This window comes from Mobula hypostoma, chromosome 27, assembly GCF_963921235.1.
Source record: "Mobula hypostoma chromosome 27, sMobHyp1.1, whole genome shotgun sequence".
NCBI lineage: Eukaryota > Metazoa > Chordata > Chondrichthyes > Myliobatiformes > Myliobatidae > Mobula > Mobula hypostoma.
The window spans coordinates 2,622,000-2,643,525 of record NC_086123.1 but is presented as its reverse complement, the minus strand read 5'-3'; the positions used below and the strand labels follow the sequence as shown (position 1 = coordinate 2,643,525).

The 21,526-nt window shown below is 44.4% G+C and overlaps 2 protein-coding genes and 1 pseudogene across 2 annotated transcripts in view; 2 read left to right on the top strand and 1 right to left on the bottom strand.

The window, feature by feature from the left end:
• The window catches only part of tcn2 (transcobalamin II), a 34,066-nt gene extending 30,679 nt beyond the window's left edge, over positions 1-3,387 (bottom strand). The window contains exon 1 of the mRNA XM_063034567.1: positions 2,577-3,387. The gene's annotated coding sequence lies outside the window, so the exon portion shown is untranslated. The remainder of the gene's footprint in view (positions 1-2,576) is intronic.
• Positions 3,388-3,500: 113 nt separating this feature from the next.
• ccdc117 (coiled-coil domain containing 117) overlaps positions 3,501-21,526 on the top strand; it is a 110,116-nt gene continuing 92,090 nt past the window's right edge. The window contains exon 1 of the mRNA XM_063034190.1: positions 3,501-3,561. The gene's annotated coding sequence lies outside the window, so the exon portion shown is untranslated. The remainder of the gene's footprint in view (positions 3,562-21,526) is intronic.
• On the top strand, positions 15,727-16,611 carry LOC134338358 (Y-box-binding protein 1-like; annotated as a pseudogene).

The following is a 21,526-nucleotide window of genomic DNA, read 5'->3' as shown; positions in this document are numbered from 1 at the left end:
CATGAATGGCCATGACGTTTCATTCACAGGTGAGCTAAACACCTTTTATGCACACTTTGAAAGGGAGAATAGAACTACATCTGTGCAAAACCCTGCAGTACCTGACGACCCCGTAATCTCTGTCTCAGAGACCGAAGTCAGAATATTTTTCAAAAGGTGAATCCTCAAAAGGCATTGAAAACCTGTGCCAACCAGCTGGTCTAGTGGGAGGGGGACTGCTGCAGTCAAAGGTTCCCGTCTGCTTCAAAAGGACAAGTGCTCAAGAAGAGCAGTGTGAGCCACCTCAATGACTATCGCCCAGTGTTGCCAGAATCAACTCCTAACCAAGCAAAGACCTGGATCTGTTGCAATTTGCACATCGCCACAACAGATCCCACTGGCTCTCCAGTCAGCCTTGAATCATGTGAACTACAGCAATACCTATGTTAGGCTGCTGTTTATTGGTTATAGCTCAACATTCAACACCATCATCTCCTCAGTACGAATCAACACTGGCACACCTCAAGGATGTGTGTTTAGCCCACTACTCTACTCTCTCTACACCCACATCTGTTGGATAGAACAGCTCAAATGGCATCTATAAATGTGCCGATGACACAACTGTTGTTGAAAGAATTTTAGATGGAGGCGTACAGGAGTGAGGCAGGACAGCTGGTTGAGAGGTGCCGTAACAACAGCCTTGCACTCGTTAGAAAGACCAAGGAATCGATTGTGAACTTCAGGAAAGAGAAGTCAAAGCAACACACACCCATCTTCATAGAGGGATCAGCAGTGGAAAGGGTGAGCAGTTTCAAGTTCCTGCGGGTAAACATCTCTGAAGATCTATCCTGGGCCTAACAGATTGATGCATTTTCTCTGTAATTGTAACACTTAATTCTGCACTCTTATTGTTTTACCTTGAATTACCTCAGTACAAAGCAAGTTTTTTCACTGTACCTGTGACAATATAAACCAATGTAAATTTACCAACATACTGGTGAACCTTCTCTGAACTCTCTCTGGGCAATCATATCTGCTACAGTATGGCAAACAGAAATGCACACAACACTCCGAGTGCATCTTAACCAGACGTAATGTCCCACCTTTATATACTCCCACCTATGGAGTCTGGCATGCCATATGGTTTCTTCAACACGCTACCTGAGTTGCCAATTTCAGTGCACAATAGACAAACTCCCAAGTCTCTTTGCTCAGCAATAGTCCTTAGCACCTTACAATTCACTGTGTATGTCCTACCCCTATATGACTTCCAAAATGCTCACTTCATACTTGTCTGGGTTGAGTTCCAATTGCAGAGTACTCTGTTTGACCTCTGGTCGCATTAAGGGGCCTTTGTCACTTTCTACACCACCACCAGTTCTGGTGTCAGAGGCCAAATTCATCAGATCCATGAGGAATGGGACTTCAGGATTAAATCGATTTTTGCTGTCAGGAGATCTTTAAAAAGGCTTTATTTTGTTTAATGTCGGACTGGATCAGTACATCTGTTTACTGAAACACAAATCCACCATGCCTTCCTACAGCGTTTTATAGACCCTATGAAGCTCAGAGACCAATTTAGGTACACCAAGGCCCCACGATGACCAACATTGTGTAGGTTTACCTAATAATTATTAGCTTGGACACCAGGGATAACTCAGATCCTCTTGTGCAAGATCTTTGCACACCAAGGATTAGTTTATTGTCCCATCGACAAGGGGAGGGGCGGGCTGGCGATTCCCCTCTGCACCTACCTCGTCCCGATCTCCCACCCGCCCCCCCCCCGGCACCTACCCCGTCCCGATTCGCCCCCTCCCCCGGCACCTACCCCGTCCCGATCCCCCCCTCCCCCGGCACCTACCCCGTCCCGATTCCCCCCCGCCCCGGCACCTACCCCGTCCCGATCCCCCCCCCCCCGGCACCTACTCCCCCCGATCCCCCCCCCGGCACCTACCCCGTCCCGATCCCCCCCCCCGGCACCTACCCCTTCCCGATTCCCCCCCCCGGCACCTACCCCGTTCCGATCCCCCTCGGCACCTACCCCGTCCCGATCTCCCCCCCCCTGCGGGCACCTACCCCGTCCCGATCCCCCCCCCCGGCACCTACCCCGTCCCGATCCCCCCCCCCCGGCACCTACCCCGTCCCGATCCTCCCCCCGGCACCTACCCCGTTCCGATACCCCTCGGCACCTACCCCGTCCCGATCCACCCCCCCCCGGCACCTATCCCGTCCCGATCCCCCCCCCCCGGCACCTACCCCGTCCCGATCCACCCCCCCGGCACCTATCCCGTCCCGATCACCCCCCCCCCCGGCACCTACCCCGTCCCGATCTCCCCTCCCCCGGCACCTAACCCGTCCCGATCCCCCCGGCACCTACCCCGTCCCGATCTCCCCTCCCCCGGCACCTAACCCGTCCCGATCCCCCCGGCACCTACCCCGTCCCGATCCCCCTCGGCCCTCCCGCCTCGGTGGTTTGGAGGAGGAGATTCCGGAGAGCGAAATCGTGTATGGGGTAAATCCGAGCTAACCCAGACCACCACCGGACGGGCAGCCGAGTTGGGATCCACAGGATCGGACCGTGCCCACTCCGTACTCACCTGGTCCCTGCTCTCTGAGCCTGTGGAAAATCTGGCAGCAAACTACGTGACCACGCTTTGCGGCGAAAGTTAATACCGTACGTTGTTATCGCCCCGGGTAAGAGGCTGCCCGGTGTAGCAGGACCCGCTCCCCAGGCGGCACCCTCTGCGGTCAGGGTAGGAGAGTGCCGTCCCTCGGGGTAGGAGGAGAGTGTCTTCCCTCGGGCTAGAAGGAGAGTGTCTTCCCTCGGGCTAGGAGGAGAGTGCCGTCCCTCGGGCTAGGAGGAGAGTGCCGTCCCTCGGGCTAGGAGGAGAGTGCCGTCCCTCCGTCCCTCTCCGCGGTCAGGGTAGGAGGAGAGTACCGTCCCTCAGGGTAGGAGGAGAGTGCCGTCCCTCAGGGTAGGAGGAGAGTACCGTCCCTCAGGGTAGGAGGAGAGTACCGTCCCTCAGGGTAGGAGGAGAGTGCCGTCCCTCAGGGTAGGAGGAGAGTGTCTTCCCTCGGGCTAGGAGGAGAGTGTCTTCCCTCGGGCTAGGAGGAGAGTGCCGTCCCTCGGGCTAGGAGGAGAGTGCCGTCCCTCGGGCTAGGAGGAGAGTGCCGTCCCTCCGTCCCTCTCCGCGATCAAGGTAAGAGGAGAGTGCCGTCCCTCCGTCCCTCTCCGCGGTCAGGGTAGGAGGAGAGTACCGTCCCTCAGGGTAGGAGGAGAGTGCCGTCCCTCAGGGTAGGAGGAGAGTGCCGTCCCTCAGTCCCTCTCCGCGGTCAGGGTAGGAGGAGAGTGCCGTCCCGCCGTCCCTCCGTCCCTCTCCGCGGTCTTCAACTCACCGTCACGTGAGCGCTCAGCTGACTAACTGTCAGCGGGAATGGAAACCGGGAGGGCGGGAGGAAGGAAGGTGGAGGAAGGAGGAGGGAGGAGGGACCGGGGATGGGGGATGGGAGCGGTAGGGAGGGAAGGATCGAGGATGGAGCAGGAAGGGAGGGAGCGGAGGATGGGAATCTGAGAAGAGGAAGGTAAGGGGGAGGACGGCACTGTCGGAGAGGCGGGAGGGGGGGAACCAGCGGTGCGGGGAAGGAGAGGGAACCGGTAAGGTAAAGGGTCATGGAGGGGGAGGTAACGAGTGGGAAGAAAGGGGTTCGAGAAGAAAGGAGAAAAGGTGGAGGGTGGGGGTAGAGGGGGAGGGGGGAGGGAATGGGGCAATGGAGGGGGGGGGAAGGAATCGGTCGGCGGGACTGAGAAGAACGGGGATGTCCCTAAAGGTTAACTTGTAGGTTTAGTCTGTAGCAAGAAAGGCAAAAGGTAGGATTTGTTTCAAGAGGACTAGAATATAAAAGCAATGATATAAAGCTAAGCATAAACACGAGATGCAGATGCCGGAAATCTTGAGCAACACACTCAAACTGCTAGAGGAACTCAGCAAGTCAGGCAGCATCTATCGAGGGGAATAAACCCTTCAATGTTTCGGGCTGAGACCCTTCACCGGGACTGATGAAAGGACTCAGCCCGAAACGAAAAAGCAACTGTTTACTCCCTTGCATAGATGCTGTCTGACGTGTTGAGTTCCTCCAGCATTTTAGAGGCTTTATAAGACATTGTTCAGATCACATTTCAAAGTTCAAAGTAGACATATTATCAAAATACATATATGTCACCATATACAACCCTGAGATTAATTTTCTTGCTGGCATACTCAATAAATCCATAATAGAATAATAACCATAATAGAGTCGATAAAAGACCACACCAACTTGGACATTCAAGCAATGTGCAAAAGACAGCAAACTGCGTAAATACAAAAAGAAAAAAAATAAATATAATAAATATTGAGAATGTGAGCTCCTGTACCTTCTGCCTGTGGACAGCCACGAGAAGAGAGCATGACTTGGGTGGTGGATCCTGACGATAGATGGTGATTTCCTGCAACAACACTTTGTGTAGATGTGCTCAATGGAGGGGAGGGCTTTACCTGTGATGGACTGGGCTGTATTCACTTCTTTTTGTAGGATTTTCCATTCAAGGGCATTGGTATTTCCATATCAGGCTGTGATACAGCCAGTCAATATAGTCTCCACCACACACCTGCAGAAGTTTGTTAAAGTTTTAGATGTCATGCCAGACCTTTGCAAACTCCTAAGGAAGTAGAGGTGCTACTGTGCTTTCTTCATAATCGCACTTACATGCTGGGCCCAGGACAGGTCCTCTGAAGTGATAACACCGAGGAATTTAAAGTTGCTGACCCTTTCCACCTCTGATCCTCCGATGCAAACTGGCTCATGGACCTCTGGTTTCTTCCTCCTGAAGCCAATAATCAGCTCCTTGGTCTTGCTGACATTGAGTAAAAGGTTGTTGTTATGGCACCACTCAGCCAGATTTTCAATTTCCTCCTTTCTGCTGAGTCATCACCACCCTTGACTCGGCCTATGGCTGGGGTGTCATCAGCAAACTTGAATATGGCATTGGATAGATGATGGAGGGGAGGGATTTAGGGTCTGGTGATAAGTGTCCCACGTTTTAATTTTGCACACTGATCTTTTACATGGGACTTTATCAAAAGCCTTTTGAACATCCATATACACCACACCCACTAGTTACAGCTTTATTCACCTCTGTCTTGGAAATGATGCTGAGTCCAGGTGTATAACCGACCATTGGTCCTGAGTCTGCAAGCCATCATTATAAAAAGATTAAAATGTTTTTTTCAGTATAAGATAGATTGATAAACTACAATCTGTGAGACGTCCAATATGAAATAGTTTGCTATTGATATTTAACTACGAAACTCAAAACACATCAGAGATTAAATAAACCGTTAACAAATGAAGATTAATTTCATTGGGAGATTTTAAGTTTATCATAGAATTGGATGCTTCGTAGATTTTAGAAATGTAATAGTTTTCTTGAGCACATTTAAGATAGTTTACTGCAATCTTCTGTCCTTGAATCCACAAGGAGGTAATTTGTATTTGATATAGTAACGAATAATAAATTATATTTAGTTCATTGAACTCTTAATGATAATCATAATACGATCAAATTAAGTATATGGATTAAGAGAGATGGGAGAAAGGTAAGATTCTCCATCTAAGGTAAGATTTCTCCCCAACGAATGAGGAAAATGCTCTCCACAATAACCTTATTACACTCTAATGTGTAAAACAGTGGAGGATCAAGGAAAGCATTTAATAACAAGTTTATACGTTGCATGCAAGTAAAATCAAAATCAACTCATTCTTATACAATTTTCTCAGGGAAAAGTCTTAGAAGTAATGTGTGATCCCATAAATTGATAATTGTAAATGAAATTAAATTTAAAAAGTAAACAAGTTAAAAATGATTTTAGACATAAGATACAAGACATAGGAGCAAAATCAGGCCATTTAGCCCATCGAGTCTACTCCACCATTCCTCCATGTCTGATTTATTATCCCATTCCTCTGCCTTATCCCCATAACTTTTGATGCCCTTACTATTCAAGAACCTATCAATTGCCTCTTCAAATACACCCAATAACTTAGCCTCCATAACCATCCATCTGTGGCAATGAATTCCACAGATTCACCAACCTCTGACTGAAGAAATTCCTCCTCATCTTTGTTCTGAAGGAATGTCCTTCTATTCTGAGTCTGTGCCCTCTGGTCATAGACTCCCCCTGAAGAAAACTATTACTGAATCAGAGAATAAATCTTTGTATGATTAGTAAGTGCAAAATAATAGTAATTAAGAAAATAATAATATTAAATAATGAGATATTACGAGCAAACTGACACTTTTCAGTTGTGTTACTCTGATTAAATTCATAGGCAGGCTCTTAATTAATTTCTAATTGATGGTGTAAAACTGAAACACATAATTAATGGAAATTATATCATGGCTTAGTAAGCATCATAATGCATCCAGTCCATTTCCGTGCTTACAATTAATCCTTGGTTGCTTTGGGTAAATTGGCTTAAATCACTAATTTCATAATGCTGACATGAGAACCAGGAGTTAACAAGTGCAGAGCGTTAAACTTGTGGAGGCAGGTTCTGATTAAACTATGCATTAATTGGAAGTTATGGTTGGATAAATGACTGACTATAATAATTCAATAGGGGTTTCATTCTAGTAGTACAAAATCCTCTCTCCTGAGCCTATCTGCAGTATTAGTCAGTATGATTTTGATGTACCAAGAGAGACCTTAATAATGGCTAGAAATTACAGCTGGAAAATTCCTCCACATCTTATGTTCAGCTGATGAACAAGGACACAAGAAAACAGGAGCAGAAGTAGGCCCTTCAAGCCTGCCTCACCTTTCAACATGGCTGATCTGCAAAGGCAAACAGGAGAAAATATGCAGATGCTGGAAATCCAAGCAACATACAGACACAATACTGGAGGGACTCAGCACTGTGTGTGTGTGTTGATCTGCAAAGGCTTCTGTTCACCGTTAGTTCCCCAATAGACCTCCAGAACAGAAGCCTGAGCAATGAAAGTGTTAACATATGAGGAGCGTTTGATGCCTCTGGGCCTGTACTCACTGGAGTTCAGAAGAATGAGGGGGGATCTTATTGAAACCTGTTGAATAATGAGAGGATGTTTCCAATAATGGGGGAGTCTAGGACCAGAGAGCACAGCCTCAGAATAGAAGGCCATCCCTTTAGAACAAAGACTCCAAGGTAGAGTAACAGTTAGTAGGATGCTATTACAGCTCCGGGCGTCGGAGTTCAGAGTTCAATTCCAATGCCACCTGTAAAGAGTCTGCATGTCCTCCCTGATCTAAGTTCAAAGTAAATTTATTATCAAAGTACATGTATGTTACCATACACAACCTTGAGATTCATTTACTTGTGGGCATTCACAGTAATACAGCAAATGCTATAGAATCGATGAAAGACTGTCTCCAATAGGATGGACAACAAACAATGCATATGGAGCAACAAACTGTGCCAATACAAATGAGAAAAATATAAATAAATAATTAAGCAATAAATGTTGAGAGGAAGAGTTTGGAGTTATTAACGTGAGTTCATTGGTTGTTGGAAAGGTCAGTGACCCCGTGAACATGTGCATTTCCCCTGGCTGCACCAGGCGTTCCTCCCACTGTCCAAAGATTAATTGGTCATTGTAAATTGTCCTGTGATTAGGCTGGCGGTATGGCTCGAAGGGCCTATTCCACACTGTATCTCTAAATAAATAAATAAGCAGACGGATAAATAGCTATTTAAATAAACAAACACATAGATAAATAAATAAATGGAAATAAACAGGCATGATGAAGAATTCCTTTGCCAGATGGTGGTGAATCTGGAATTCATTGCCACAGAAGGCTATGGAGGCCAAATCATTGGGTCTGTTTAAATTAGATGTTGATAAGCTTTTGATTAGTAAGGGCATCAAAGGTTAAGGGAAGAAGGCAGAAGAATGACTTTGAGAGGGATAATAATTCAGGGAGGGGGTGTGATTGTTGCCTTACTGCTGCTTATGTGTGGAAGGGGGGAGCTGGGGGGGGCTTTGGGGTTCTAACACTTAACTGTCATTCATTCTTTGGAGCACTCCTCTGTTTTCGTGGATGTTTGTGAGGAAAAAGAATCTCAGGGTGTATATTGTATACATTTCTCTGACATTAAATGTACCGATTGAACCTATTGAACACACACACACACACACGCGCGCACACACATTGCATTTGCATTCAGATTTGTAATCAGATGTGATTGCATATTTGTGGTTTGTGGGACAGGAGATGATAAGGATGAATTAGTGTTGCAAAGGCTTTGGCAGGGCTCTCGTAGAATGTTATATAACTTCAGTGTTATTCACAGAGTTGGAACAGTAGATAAGATAGGGTTTCAGGTTATCTTTGGATAAAGAGCAGTAGTGTCATGAGTCTAGACTTTGGCTGACACTAGAAATATTGCACAATAGCACCTCACTTTAAAAAGAACAATATGATAGCTCTTTCCTAAATCCTGCCCAAAGCAATAAACTTCCTGTAAGAGGGCTGCTCACACATAGAAGTTTTTCTATGCTACAGATATGGCTGTAGATCAACAACTGGGGACATTAATATGAAAAAAATCATCCTGACCCAGACAATGCACTTGACAAAAACCAAATCTGAATTCATATCCGACCTGAAATGAAGCCAGTCCAGTTAGTTGAGTTCTATCGAGCTCAACCAGGGAGCCAGGATTTGCTTTCCATTAAGCTAAACCTGCTAAATATCCTCTACTCATTTCTTTGGGAGAGGAATTCCAAGCATTCACAGCCCTCTGAGAAGAAATTCCACATTATTTTGATTTCAAGGAGTGACACCCTATTCTCAAGCCATGCTCACTTGTTTGAGACATTCCCTCTGGGAGAAGCATCCTTTCACCACCCATTTCATCAGCCTCAAAAGATCACCTTTTGCTCTCCTGAACTCATGGAAGATGTCTGCTCTAGACAGTGTACATGGCTGAGTACTGAAGACCTGTTCTAATCAACTGGCTGGAATGTGTATGGACATCTCGCTTCAGCAGTCTTCAAGCAGGTTTCAGTTATACCGATGCCCAAGAAGAACGTGGTAATCTGTCTTAATGACTATCGTCCAGTAGCACTTACATCCACTGTGATGAAGTGCTTTGAGAGGTTGATCATAAAGCATATTAACTTCTGATTGAGGAGTGACTTGGATCTGCTCCAATTTGCCTTCCGTAACAACAGGTCAACAGCAGATGCCATTTCATAGGCTCTTCACTCAACCCTGGAACATCTGGACAGTGAAGGTGCATACATCAGGATGCTCTTCATTGACTACACCTCGGCATTCAATACCATCATCCCCTCAAAACTAATCAGTAAGCTCCAAGACCTAGACAAATACCTCCTTGTGCAACAGGATCCTTGATTTCTTTACTTGCAGACCTCAGTCAGTGTGGATTGGCCATAACATCTCCTCCAAACACCATCTGCACAGATACACCACCAGGCTGTGTGTTTAGCCCACTGTTCTATTCACTTTATACTTATGAATGTGAGGCTAAGTATAGCTCCAATGCCTTACTTAAGTTTACTGACGACATCACTCTTGTCTAAATCAAAGGTGGTGATGAGTTGAAAATCTGATTGAGTGGTGCTACAACAATCTCTCAACGTCAGCAAAACCAAAGAGCTGATCATTGACTATAGTAGCAACACTTGTGGGATACCCAGCACAATCCTTACTGATTTGATTTAACACAGTATGTCTTATTCGCTGTACAGTTCATAGTGGCCTATAAAGCTAATCTTCAAATCTTCCTAAGAGTGATATACTTGCACTAGAAACAGTCCCCTACTAAATCTTTGCACAGTTCCATATCATAGCTTTATTTTTGTAGAATTTTATTAGAAACTCACTCTCATAAAATAGCCAACCCGGATATCCTCTTGTCTCACATTACCCAATTTAGACAATCCCACCCCAGACTGACACTTTTCTACAATCCATTACGGACCTCTGCACTTCCCCAGTGTCACTTTGGGGATATCACTGATGCAAGATAGAAGTAACCACATTTATTTTATGGACAATACAAATCATAGATCGAAAGCCAAGTTTTAGGGAAGATATAATCAATGCAGAGATAAGGTCCAGAGAGAGGGCAAGAAGTTGCTTAATTGATTATGCAACAGGAAAATGTAAAATTTTCAAAAACGGAACAAATAGAATAAAAATGCAGAAAGCTGCAGCAAAGGAGAATTTGCGCATGAGACAAAGAAAGTTAGCACAAGGGGGTGGGGTGAGGGGGTGGGGGGGTGCGTATAGAATGTTGGCCCTTATTTCAAGATACACGGAATATGATAGGAGGGAAGTCTTTCTATAATCATACAAAGACCAAGTCTAGAGTACTGTAAGTATTTTTGGTCCTCCTCTTTCAGAAAGATTATATTGCATTGGGAGTGGTTTACAGAAGATTCACTGGGATGATTCCTGATTAAAGATTAAACAGAGTAGGACTCTGCCCATTGGTGTTTGGTGTTTAGAACCATGAGGAACAATCTTATTGAAACATATTGAATTTTTAGTGGGCTTGACACAGCAATTGCTGAGGAAGTACACACTGTTCCTAAGTCATTGAGTGTGTGTCTTTAGGCTCCTGTACTTCCTCCCTGATGGTAACAATGAGAAGAGGGCATATCCAGAGCCTTTGTTGGAGCAGCCATTGTGTGAGTGGACAGTGTTAAAGTGACTTTGGCTCTACAGGCATGGGCGAGAATAGGTACAGGCTAAAACTTAAGTTTGAGATGTTAGATGCATAATAGACGCAGCATGGTAGTTCAGGCATCCTCCTGTGAGACGTGGGATGTCAGGGTACCTAACTGTCTTCCCGATGACCGCACCTGCAGGATGTGCACCCAACTTTAGCTCCTGTCTGACAAAGTTACGGAACTGGAGCTGAATGCACTCAGGACTATCCAGGAGGCTGAAAACTTTATTGATGAGTCTTTTACTGAGGTGGTCGCATCCCAGTGCAGGCTTTGGATAGCAGGTGGGTTACCACCAGGAATAATTAGTCAGTAAAGAGTTCCCCTGTGGTCATTCCCCTTTGAATAGTGCAGGTGGTGGTGGGGGGGGGGGTGGACACAGCAGCAGCAGCCAAGCCAGTGAGGCTCTGGCCACAAAAGAAAAGCCAGGATGGTGTGTTACCTCCCACATGCTAGGGTCCAGGATGTCTCAGAGTGGCTGCAGAAGATTCTCAAGGGGGGGGGGGTGAGCAGCCAGAGGTCATGGTGCACATTGGCACCAATGACATCGGTAGAAAGGGAGATGAGGTCCTGCGCAGTGAACAGACAGTAAGGAGTTTGGGAGAAGGCTGAAGAACAGGAGCTCCTGGGTAGTTACCCCTAGATTATTCACGTACAACATGCAAGACATGGCAGGATTAGGATGATGGTACGGATGAATGAATGGCTGAGGAACTGGTGCAGAGAGCAGGGTTTCAGATTTCTGGATCATTGGGATCTCTTCTGAGGAAGGTATAACCTGTATGAAAAAAGCGCAGGTTACAGCTGAATGCAAGGGAGACCAATGTCCCTGCAGGCGGGTTTGTTAGAGGATTTAAGCTGTCGGCAAGCGGGGTGGAACTAGAGTGATAGGTCTGAGGATGGGGTACTTGGTATACAAGTCAATGCACTGTGTAGGGAGACCGTGATGATGGATAGGCAGATGATAGGGCAAAATTGCAGACAACGGGATGAGGTGAAGAGTGACGGGGTTGAAATCAAAAAGAATGATGGATACAGGGCCAAAGGTGTTATACCTAAATGCACGCAGTATACGGAATAAGATAGATGACCTTGTAGCACAGCTAGAGATTGGCAAGAATGATGTTGTGGGTATCAGTGAGACATGTCTGAAAGAAAACTATAGTTGAGAGCTTAACATCAAAGGATACACCTTGCACTGAAAAGACATGTAGGTAGGCAGAGGGGATTGGGTGGGTCTGTTGGTAAAAAATGAAATCAAATTCTTAGAAAGAGGTGACATAGATTGGAAGATGTAGAATCCTTGTGGGAATAACAGGAGGGAGGGAACGTCGACTCAGACCATGAGAGGCCTGCGTTGGGCATTTTAGAGCAATGTGTGATTAAGTGCCTTGCTCAAGGACACAAACACGCAGCCATAGCTGAGGCTCGAACTAGCAACCTTCAGATCACTAGACAAATAAATGCCTTAACCACTTGGCCACGTGCCCAACACGTGGGAATAACAGGTACGATAATCAAAGGAGAGTCAGTGGAAGTTGTTTACTTGGATCAGAGGAAAGATACTCCAGGGATAGAAGATTGACTGACTGGAAGGAGGCAAAGAATGGGAATAAAGGGGGCCTATTCTGGTCAGCTGCTGGTGACAAGTGGTGTTCTGCAGAGGTCAGTACTGGGACTGCTTCTTTTCACATTGTACGTCAACAATTTACGTGATGATATTGATGGCTTTGTGGCCAGGTTTGTAGATGGCACAAAGCTAGGTGAAGGGCAGGTAGGCTTCAGAAAGCAGGGAGTCTGCAGAAGGACTTGGACAGATTTGGAGAAGTGGCAGATGGCATAGAGTGTAGGGAAGTATATGGTCATGTCCTTTGGAAAAAGGAATAAAGGCATGGGCTACATTCTAAACAGGGAGAATTTTTTTTAAAAATCAGAGGTGCAAAGGGACTTGGGAACCTGTGGGCAAGATTCCCTAAAGGTTATCTTGTGGGTCGAGTCGGTGGTAAGAAAGGCAAATTTCGGTGCTCTAGAATATGAAGGCAAGGATGTGATACCGAGACTTTGTAAGGCATTGGTCAGACCACACTTGGAGTATTGTGAGCAGTTTTGGGCCCATTGTCCAAGAAAAAATGTATTGGCACTGGCGAGAGTCCAGAGGATGTTCACAAGAATTATTTCAGGAATGAAGGGGTTTATGTATGAGGAGCATTTGATGGCTGTGGGCCTGTGTTCACTAGAATTCAGAAGAGTCAGGGTGGGGAGCGAATCTCAGTGAAGCCTATTGAATATTGAAAGGCCTAGATAGAGTGGATGTGGAGAGAATGTTTCCTATAGTGGGTGAGCCTAAGGCCAGAGGGCACAGACTCTGAATAGAGGGATGACCAATTAGAACAGAGATAAGAAAGACTTTCTTTAGCCAGAGGATGGCGAGGCTGTGAAATTCATTGCCCTAGATAACTGTGGAGGCCAAGTCATTGGGGATATTTAAAGCAGAGGTTGATAGGTTCTTGGAAAGTGAGTCTATAGGTTGTGGAATCAGTTCAGTGTTGAGGTGAGTGAAGTTATCTACACCAGTACCGGATCCTGAAGCTTGAAGGATAATTGCTGTTCCTGAACCTGGTGGTGTGAGATGTAAGGCTTCTGTACCTCCTTCCCAATGACAGCAGTGAGGAAAGAGCATGGCCCAGATGATGGATGCTTCTTTCTTGTGGCAACACTCCTTGTAGACATGCTCAGAATGGGGAGGCCTTTTCCTGTGAAGGTCTGAATTTTATACTTTTATACAAATATACTTTTACCATATAGCCTACCATATAATATGGGACTATTTTATGTCGTAGTAACACGTTATTGAGCATGCACTATCGGGTGCGTATTAATCTGTATATATGTGTTCGGTTCGGGTTCCGTAAGTAAAAAGCCCTGTTAACTTAGCTCCAGTCTCTAGCATTTTTATTAATGATATTGTTGTGTAAACCAGCCACATACACAACAAATTGGCGACGAGGTTAATGAACCTACATCGTATCGGAACGCCGTGTTTTAATTGATAGCGGCACTCGAAAGAAGAGTGAGGCCATGGCAGTCCGAAAGGAATCAGGGACACTGTCGGAACGGCAGCATGTCAGGAGACCAGGAGACCACAGCCAGCGCTGACCCCAGGAGCTGAGGGTCTGCCTGCCCCAGAAGGGAGAAAAAAGAGGAGCGACACACACATCCAGTCAGAGTGCACTCGCGACGTTAGCAAAAAAAGGTCACGTGAGTCAAAAAGCAAACAAGGGACCGGGGCTAAATTAACATAACAAGGATGGCATTAATTGGAACCATTACAGCATTTGGTAGTGGCATTGAAGACTGGGCAACTTATATTGAAAGAATAGTTATATTGTGATGCTAACAGTGTTGATGAAGGAAAGAAAGTCAGCATCTTACTTAGTGTAATGGGCGCAAAAACATACGGCCTGCTACGGAGCTTGTTAACCCCTGAAAAGCCAGCTGACAAGACATTCAAGCAAATAGTAGACACTCTCCAACAACATTTAAACCCCAAACCACTGGGCATTGCTGAAAGATTTAAATTTTACAATTGGAACCAGAGAAAAAATGAAAGCATTTCTGAATATTGTGCTGAATTGCGCAAATTATCAGAACATTGTTAATTTGGAGCTGGTCCATCAGACGCATTGAGGGACAGGTTAGTGTGTGGCATGTACTGTGAAACCACACAGAAGAAGCTTCTGTGTGAAAAAGACCTTACACTGGAGAAAGCGCTAAACATCTCAATATCATTAGAATCAGCCACACGAGGTGCTGCAGAGATACAACAAAACTCTCTGGAATATGCCACAAATAAAATGTCACTGAGCAGAAATGAAGGAAAGAAATGTTATCGTTGTGGGAACATGCTGTACAGAAATGAAGGAAGGAAATGTTACAACAGGTCATATGACCCTGATGGCTGTGGGTTTAAAGACAAAGAATGCAGAAACTGTGGCAAACAGGGCCACACTGGCAGAGTATGCAAAGCCAGTGAACTGCAGGAAAGGACAAAATACAGAGAAACAAGAAACACCAGGAAGGAAAATACAACAAGGTACACAAAATGAAAGAAAGCAGTTCTGATGAAAACGGCTCCGACGAAAGTGAATTGTCTTGTCTGCAACTTCACAGCGTGAAAGAGACAGATAATCGAAGAGTAATAAGGATCACTCCATAAGTGGCAGGCGTGAGACTGAAAATGGAGTTGGATACAGGCTCAGCTTTAACAGTGATCTCTGTACATGACTACAAACGCCTGGTTTCTCACATACCTCTGAAACGAACTAAACTACTGCTAAAGACTTGCACAGGACAGAAAGTGCGTCCCAAAGGTAAAATTAAAGTGACAGTGACCTACAGGGACAAAGGCAGCAGCTGACACTCTATGTACTGGAAAATGGAGGACCACCATTGTTGGGACATGAATGGCTCAGGAAAATCCAGTTAGATTAGCACACCATCAGGGCACTGGATGTGTCAACAAAGGAGGGCAGCTCGGCAGGGAAGATGTCCACAGACTCTCCTCTCACCCATTGTCGACTATTACGATGATGAGGAGGAGCTAGACAGCGTCAACGATGAGGACAAACGCAGTACCCGTGGCCGCGACTCGGATGAAGATACAGAGGATGCAAGGGAGACAGATATTGCCAATAAGCAGGATGTTGAAGACTACCTGGAAGTAAAAGAGCAGATGTACCAGGAGAAATTGACATCTCTCAAAAGACAGCTACAGCAGTTAGAGGAAGGCACTTTGCAGGAGTATCAGAAAAGGATGAAGAAACTAGATCAACAATACAAGCAAGGAATATGAAATGCAGAGCTTTTTCTGCAACTGGAGACAGAAAAAGTGGAAAGGAATTATATTAGAGAGAAGAAGGAAGCGGAGAGAGTGCAGGAACCCCCACCTCAGACCGGCCCGAGCCACTACCATGCAGCCTGTCAACACCATGAGCGAGGCCGGGACAGAGCAGCAACCCAAACAGCAGCAACAGCAACAGCCAGACAAACCCAAATCCCCGGGGAGAAGAAGGTCATCACAACAAAGGTTCTTGGAACAGTAAAGTGGTTCAATGTATGAAATGGATACAGACTCATCAACAAGAATGATACAAAGGAAGATGTGTTTGTACATCAGACTGCTATAAAAAAAGAATAACCCACGGAAATAACTCCGCAGTGTTGGAGACGGTGAAACTGGAGTTCGATGTAGAGGAAAGCGAAAAGGGTGCCGAAGCAGCAAACATAACTGGTCCCGGAGGACTTTCAGTCCAAGGAAGCCGATATGCCACGGACAGAAATCGTTATCGTCTCTACAACCCTCGCCGGCAAGGTCCTCCACGTAATTACCAACAGAACATTGAAGGTGGAGAGAAAGGAGGGAGCAGCGCCGGCAACAGATGGAGAAAACCAAGATTATCAAAATCGGCAACATCGCCCTCCTTACAGAAGACAGCGTTACGCACCTTACTTTGTTCGTCGTCGCTATGGTTGCCGCCCACGATATAGCGACCAGCCTCAGGAAGAAATTACTGAAGGTGGTGAAATAAATGAAAACCAGGTTGCTGGGGAAGAAGGTAAACTTAACAGAGGACAAAATGAATTCTATTCAAACAGAACAGCTTTCGCACAAGGTAAATCTTGAACCAATCTTTTTCCTCCATTGAGAATCATACACTTAATCCTTTGCGAGAAAGTTTCTTTTCCACGTACATATTTTGGAATCCTCAGCCAATGTGTCTTGTTTTTCACAAAGTTGGGAAACAGCATCAAAACAGAGGCGAATTCTGGCAACAAACTGTAGGGTTTCTATTGTATTTTCACACTTTTGCTGAATGTGCATCTGAAGGAATTCTCCCTCCTGAGCCAGATAGATAGCACTGCAGGTAATCCTTAATATCAGCAAAACTGTACTTCAACAGCAGCTTAAGAAGAATGGAACAATAAACAGGATTTCGATCAAATGCTGCACCAAATGGTGAAAGGTTACTGGTAAGGTACTGATCTTTCTGTGAGTCATTGGTTTGCCCTGACTTTTGGATAACTAGCAGAGACAGCAGATCACCAACCACTTCTTTGTTGGTGGCAAGTCATCTTTGAAGCAGACCATGGAAACTCCCTATGCTCAGAGGTCAACTTTTCATGACTTTTATATAGAAATCTATATTAAAGCAAACAAGTTTATTGACAGACGTTACTCAGAGGGGCAGAGAAGACCCCCCCAAAAGACCTATTATAATAATAATACTTATTATTATGTTACTTTGTTATAATTTCATATGATTAAGTTACTAATTAAACAGTGGGTGGGCATTTGTATATTAAGGGTACACATACAGTATTTGATTAGCGTAAAAGAAAAATTGATACACTTTTTAAATAAAAGGGGAGGAGTGTACCATATAGCCTACTGTATAATATGGGACTATTTTATGTTGTAGTAACACGTCATTGAGCATGTGCTATCAGGCGCGTATTGATCTGTATATATGTGTTCAGTTCGGGTTCAGTAAGTAAAAAGCCCTGTTAGCTTAGCTCCAGTCTCTAGCGTTTTATTTAATGATATTGTTGTGTAAACGGCCACATAGATAACAGTACTTTTATATATTTTAATATAATATGGTAAATAAATCTGAACCTGAATCTGAATCAATGGAATTATGTTTTAAAGAGTTGAACCCCACAGGTCCATGAGGTAATTTATTTTCAGCTATCACAAGGTCATTGCCCCTTTGGGTTTTTGTGGTTGCATTTCTACAAGGACAACATCAAGGGAAGTGTTGCTGACACTGGAGGAGCAGGGCAGTGGCAGAAGCAGGTTTGTACCTCTAGTGTGATTGGGGCATGATATCTGTTCATGAAATTAATCTGCTGCTCTGTGTGGACAACTGTTGAAGACCATAAGTGTCCTATGCCAGAGGTGTGGATTAAGAAATTCCCCCTAGCCTAACATATACACAAAGAAAAGAGATTCTGCAGTTGCTGGAAATCCAGAGCAACACACAAAATGCAGGAGGAATTCAGCACATCAAGCAGCATCCATGGAGGAGAATAAACAGTTGATGATCTAGGCTGAGACACTTCATCAGGACTAGAAAGGAAGGGGGAAGATGAACATTGATTCTCTAACTTCTGGTAATTCCTCCTTCTCCCACTTCTTCCTTTTTCTATTCCCCATTCTGGCACCCCTCTTACCCCCTCCTTCCCCTCATCTGCCATTACCTCCCTCTGGTGTCCCTCCTCCTTCCCTTTCTCCCATGGTCCACTGTCCTATCCTATCAGATTCCTTCTTCTGCCCTTAATTTTTCCACCTTTTGCCTCTCAGCTTCTCACTTCACTCCTCTCTCCTACCCACTCAACTTCCCCCTCAGCTGGTTTCACCTATCACTTGCCAGCCTTTACTTCTTCCCCTCCACCCACCTTCTTATTCTCCCTTATTTTCCATTCCTTTCCAGTCCTGACGAAGGGCCTCGGCCCAAAACATCGACTATTTATTCCCCTCCATAGATGCTGACTGATCTGCTGAGTTCCTCTGTGTTACTCCAACAGATACATTGTTTTAAAGGATTGTAGAATGAGAGAGGTTTTTCATTTTCATCCACCAATAAAGGATGAGGTTAGGTTCATTTGTTGCTGCATTTATAGGTCTGTCCACAGTGAGTTATATAGAGGCAGTTACTTTACCTTCATGAAATTTAATTGCACCATGATACAGTAATCAACTCCATGAACTGGATTATCTTGTTATTTCATGCTCGTTATTTATTGCTATTTACTTATACTTGCATTTCCATAGTTTGTTGTCCATTGATCCTGATTACAGTTACTGTTCTATAGATTTGCTAAGTATGCCCACAGAAAAAGAAACTCAGGGTTCTATGTGGTGACATGCATGTACTCTGATAATAAATTTTACTTTGAACTTTGAAGACAGCAGCAAGAGTGAGGTAGTGTTGGGTTCATGGGTCCATTGTCCACTCAGAAACCTGGTAGTGGAGGAAAAGAAGCCATTACTAAAATATAGAGTGTGTGTCTTCAGGCTCCTGTACCTCCTCCGTAATGGTAGTAATGAGAAGAGGGCATGTCCTGGGTGGTGGGGGTTCCAATGATGGATCAGATTCAGAATCAGGTTTAATCACCGGTCTATGTCGTGACATTTGTTAATTTTACAGCAGTAGTACACTGCAGTAGTGAGGTAGTGATCAAGGGTTCAATGTCCGTTTAGAAATCAGATGGCAGAGGGGAATGATGCTGCCTTCATTAAGGTCTCCTCTGTGTTTTAATAAGTCAGATAAGGAACACAATGACATCAAGTGGTGGTGAGATGATATGATTGCAACACATGCTTACCAAATAGAGAACAAACTCCCAACCGTTTTACAGAGCTGCTTTATAAGCTTTTGACTAACCTTATCTCACAACAAGCTAATGCAACTGTTTCAATCAACTGCTGTATCTGGAACAAGGACAATCAAGAGATTACCAACTTGAGTCATACTATAGCTGTTAAGCAAAGAATCCCGAACCTTCCAATGAAATTCATTTACTTAATTAAATCTTTGAGGTGAATGGCCCTCTCTAGTGAAACAAACAGTTCAATAATTTACAGCAGCACATGATTGAATGCTCCAAAGCAGCTTATTTCCATTCATAAACGTGTTGAGTTTGGTATTTAGAATTTAACTAGTGAAATATTTTTTAAATGTTCTTCAAAATATGTGACAAAGCAAATAGTCATTTCAAAGTTTACAAATGACATCATACAGCAGAGATAATTAATTTAGTTCAAGGAAGAGAATTTAAAATAAGCAAAGTCCTTTAATGAGTTATAAAATGCTTTGGGATACAAAGTAAACTGAAGAATTTTAGAATCAAAAGAGAAAGCAACTGAGGGATTTATAGCAGACAAAATCTTTAAAATATTGAGCTAACATGTAGGTGATTCGATCATTCATTATGTGCCGTGTCATATGATGTAGGCGATCATGGGCTTTGACCATGATTGTTCTTGGCAAATTTTCTACAGAGGTGGTTTGCCTTCTTTTAGGCAGTGTATTTACAAGATGGGTGACCACGGCCATTACCAATACTCTTCAGAGATTGTCTGCCTGCCGTCAGTGGTTGCACATCCAGGACTTGTGATAAGTACCAGCTGCTCATATGACCATCCACCACCTGCACCAATGGCTTCATGTGACCCTGATCGGTGGGGGCGGGCAGGCGGAGGGGCGGGGAAACAAAGAAAATAAGGACAGTTAACGAAAGTGATCCTATTGGTATGTTGCAGGTTTGGGTTTGATTTTAGGATGTCTATTAAGATGGTTGCTAGACGTAATATAACATACTATGGTATTAGTTAACTAATATAGTTAACTATTAACCCAGCAGGTCAGGCAGTATCTATGGAAAAGAGTAAAGAGTTGACGTTTCGGGCCAAGACTCTTCATCGGGACTGGAAAGGAAGGGGAGAAGTCAGAATTAGCAGGTGGGATGAAAATGTACAAAGTTGCAGGTGAAACTGGGAGAGGGGAAGAGGGGAGGTAAAGAGCTGGGAGGTTGTTTTGTGAAAGAAATAAAGGACTGGAGAAGGGGGAATCTGACTGGAAAGAACAGAAGACCATGGAAGAAAGGGAAGGTGGAGGAGCACCAGAGGGAAGTGATGGGCAGACAAGAAGCGAAGGTGTGAGAGGGAAACCAGAATGAGGAATGGTGAAGGACAAGGGGAGGGGCAATTACAGGAAGTTCAAGAAATCAAAGTTCATGCCATCAGGTTGGAGGCTACCCAGACGGAATATAAGGTGTTGGTCCTCCATCCTGAGAGTGGTCTCATCATGGCAGTCGAGGAGACCAACCAGAGGCACTCTGGTAAGAATAAACTACATGAACAATACTTGAACTTGTGTGGACATTCCACAATGCACTTTCTTGGGAGTGAAGAATCCACCTGGCATGCAGGAATATTTTTAGATGAGGAGTTCAAATTGCAATAGATTTCAGGATTGGGGTAAGGAGTTGTCAGCTGGGAATTATTAGGATTAGGAATGGATTATTTTAGAAATGGATTTGAATGGTCTTACTGCAAAACAGAATCTTAGCTTAAGTTCGAATTCCAGTATAATTAAGTCAGAGTTAAGATTAGTAGTGTATGTTTTTTAGGATAGGAAAATTCTTTTTGGGTTACAGTTTAAGCTCATGTTCTACATTTCCACTGGTTAGAATCAGGATTAGGGTTGGTGTATTGTGAGACTAGAATAAAAAGTTAGGTAGGCTCTGTTTTGGACAACTTCCTTGCAACTTAAAACATAACATTGATGGGATGAAGGACCTCGACTCAAAATGTTGACAGTTTATTCCCCTCCACAGATGCTGCCTGAATTGCTGGCCTCCACCAGCAGTTATGTGTGTCGTTCAAGATTTCCAGCATCTGCAAAATCTCTTGTGTCTACAATAGCTTTGAATAAATAGTTTAGCTGCCTCTGTCAAATCATGCGCACATGCTGTTTCAAGGTTGTTTAATGTTTAATGTCATTTCTTGTACACTAGTGTAAAGGAGAAAAAAAAATTGTTACTCTAGATCTGATGCAGCACAAAAAAAACCAGAATAAAATAAAGAACGCAATAATAAAAAAGACACGATAAACATAAATATATAAGATAGCTTATATACATAGATCGACGGTATGTACATAAAGTGATGCTAGGCACGGGAGTGTCTCCACATAAGGTGACATT